Raw genomic sequence first — 3,449 nt, 5'->3', positions numbered from 1 at the left:
ATGATGTGCCCCATCTCCCTTAGAAGTTGTCGCAACATTTCTGGAACACCCTATAGAACGCCAAAGTAAGGCGAACACTTACTCTTAGAGGGCTGAAGAAAAGCAAACAACGTCAGTAGCCGATCAAATATACAAAAAGAGTTAGGTAAGCCTGTGAGGGAAAGGGGGGGGGGGCAGATATGGCAAACAAACAAATCATGGAACAGGTCGCTAGTTAGCAAAACAGCTAATAGTAAGTAATGCGGATTTACTAGAATGACTGGCCAGCTGCCTTACAATAATAGATATCTTTTCCACAGATGTACCAGGAAGTTACATCACCAAAAATGATCTAATGAAAGCCACAGACCAGCTAAGCGTACAGTGAGGCTCCTTTCCAGATTCGCTCTTAAATTTAATACACAAGGTATTACTTAATGGCTAGTCTCTCCTGTAAGACACACTCTTAAGCAGAACATCAAACATGAATGAAAAAAAAAAAAAAACAAGACGATCAAGCACTGAATCAGTAATACACCAGACAAGTATTTTACAGAAAATTTTTAACGGCAAGTGGGAGGGGTGCTGGGGAGGGAGAGGGGGGGGGTGACGCGTACACAATCTACCAAGTCACGCTACCCATTAATATAGTGAGTAAAAGAAAAATCCCAATTACAATTTATGTTTGCCACAAATTATAAATAGGCGACCAGGAAGTCGGCTGAAGACAGCATGATACAAATCCGTAAACAAGTGCCTTTGTTCACAACAGTTACCACACAGATCCAAAAGGAACCCAGGGTACAGCAGGTCACTCAGCAGTTAAGAACCAAATTACTGCCCATTACAGAGAAAGACTCACTTTCAAGTTTACTTGATACGCACGCAATGGTTCCCGAGGAGGCTCACTTCCTAGCTGACAAATTTCAACCAGCATGATGATACCAATAACACTCCCCCGACTAGGCCACCGCCATCCAGCGGTGTTTGGCCCAACGCAGCACTCACACGTCCCAGGTAGAATCTGACCTCCAATTCTCCACACTGTTGCTGGAAAGTTCCTTCCTTCTGCTTGCCGCGCACGCGCCTGTATCCCCACCCGTCGCTACTCACGCTTCTTATTGCGGGCCAAAGTCTTCCTGTGCCTAGAAATTGGGCAGCGGAAATTTTCCGTAACTAAAAGACAGTGATGTGAAGACCACGTGGCACGAGCAGTACAAAGATCTTTTTATCGATTAGTGATAAACAGTCCTTGGAAGAAAGAATCCAGAGAATTTAATCACTGCAAGTGGCGCTGCAAACACCACAATATCATCACAATACTGTCAAATGTTGAAGATGTGAATGCCTTACTGGCCTGGTCATATAGCTAGACAGGCGAGAAACTGTATGTATTTTCCATTTGACAGTACTGAAGACTAAATAGAACAAGTTCTCACTACAAAGCGGATAAAGATCATTTGACGTTGTTTCTCAACAGCGTAATTTTCAGACTCACTCGAAAATGGCGTGACTGCGAAGTCCAAAACTGTTCGTGGACTTAATAAAGTACATATTAGCAACTGAAGCGGCTTTTCATTAGCCTCATATCCATCGTGGTCTAGGGGTAGCGTCTTTGAGTCATAATCAAAACGTCTTCGGTCCCGTGTTCGATCCCCGCCAATGCCTAAATTGTGATAAATTATCAGCATTGGCGGCCGAAGACCTCCAGCACAAGAAGTCAGCCTCATTCTGCCAACGACCTTGTCAAAGAGGGCGGAGGAGAGGATAGAGGTTCAGGGCACTCTCTTGTCCTAGGGGTGGGAAATTGCCCCTAAAGGCGGAAGAATCAGCAATGATCAACGACATGAGGATGCAGAAGGCAATGGAAACCACTGCATTAGAGACACGTAACGTGTATCCACAGGACATGTGGCCTGTAATTGAAGAAGTGTCATGATGATCTCTCCATTGGCAAAAGATTCCGGAATAGTCCCCCATTCGGATCTCCGGGAGGGGACTGCCAAGGGGGAGGTTTCCATGAGAAAAAGATTGAATAATCAACGAAAGGATAACGTTCTACGAGTCAGGGCGTGGAATGTCAGAAGCTTGATCGTGGTAGGGAAACTAGAAAATCTGAAAAGGGAAATCCAAAGGCTCAATCTAGATATAGTAGGGGTCAGTGAAGTGAAGTGGAAGGAAGACAAGGATTTCTGGTCAGATGAGTATCGGGTAATATCAACAGCAGCATAAAATGGCATAACAGGTGTAGGATTCTTTATGAATAGAAAGGTAGGGCAGTGGGTGTGTTACTGTGAACAGTTCAGTGACCGGGTTGTTCTAATCAGAATCGGCAGCAGACCAACACCGACAACGATAGTTCAGGTATACATGCCGACGTCGCAAGCTGAAGATGAACAGATAGAGAAAGTGTATGAGGATATTGAAAGGGTAATGCAGTATGTAAAGGGGGACGAAAATCTAATAGTCATGGGCGACTGGAATGCAGTTTTAGGGGAAGGAGTAGAAGAAAAGGTTACAGGATGGGCTTGGGACACGGAATGAAAGAGGAGAAAGACTAATTGAGTTCTGTAACAAGTTTCAGCTAGTAATAGCGATTACCCTGTTCAAGAATCGCAAGAGGAGGAGGTATACTTGGGAAAGGCCGGGAGATACGGGAAGATTTCAATTAGATTACATCATGGTCAGACAGAGATTCCGAAATCAGATACTGGATTGTAAGGCGTACCCAGGAGCAGATATAGACTCAGATCACAATATAGTAGTGGTGAAGAGTAGGCTGAAGTTCAAGACATTAGTCAGGTTAGGTTAGGTTAGGTTAGTGGTGTTTAACGTCCCGTCGACAACGAGGTCATCAGAGACGGAGCGCAAGCTCGGGTTAGGGAAGGATGGGGAAGGAAATCGGCCGTGCCCTTTCAAAGGAACCATCCCGGCATCTGCCCGAAACGATTTAGGGAAAACACGGAAAACCTAAATCAGGATGGCCGGAGACGGGATTGAACCGTCGTCCTCCGGAATGCGAGTCCAGTGTGCTAACCACTGCGCCACCTCGCTCGGTATATTAGTCAGGAAGAATCAATACGCAAAGAAGTGGGATATGGAAGTACTAAGGAATGACGAGATACGTTTGAAATTCTCTAACGCTATAGATAAGGCAATAAGGAATAGCGCAGTAGGCAGTAAAGTTGAAGAGGAATGGACATCTCTAAAAAGGGCCATCACAGAAGTTGGGAAGGTACAAAGAGGGTAGCTGCGAAGAAACCATGGGTAACAGAAGAAATACTTCAGTTGATTGATAAAAGGAGGAAGTACAAACATGGTCCGGGAAAATCAGGAATACAGAAGTACAAGTCGCTGAGGAATGAAATAAATAGGAAGTGCAGGGAAGCTAAGAAGAAATGGCTGCACGAAAAAAGGGAAGACATCGAAAAAGATATGATTGTCGGAAGGACAGACTCAGCATACAGGAA

General features: G+C 44.8%; 1 non-coding gene across 1 annotated transcript; it reads right to left on the bottom strand.

Annotated features, from left to right (window-relative positions):
- Positions 1-2,960: 2,960 nt before the first annotated feature.
- On the bottom strand, positions 2,961-3,033 carry Trnaa-cgc (transfer RNA alanine (anticodon CGC)). Its single transcript has one exon. It is a non-coding gene; the product is annotated as a tRNA-Ala (tRNA).
- Positions 3,034-3,449: the final 416 nt, after the last annotated feature.

This window comes from Schistocerca serialis, chromosome 5 (genome assembly GCF_023864345.2).
Source record: "Schistocerca serialis cubense isolate TAMUIC-IGC-003099 chromosome 5, iqSchSeri2.2, whole genome shotgun sequence".
In the NCBI taxonomy this organism is placed as follows: Eukaryota; Metazoa; Arthropoda; class Insecta; order Orthoptera; family Acrididae; genus Schistocerca; species Schistocerca serialis.
The sequence above is the reverse complement of the archived record's forward strand: the minus strand, read 5'-3'. Positions and strand labels throughout refer to the sequence as shown.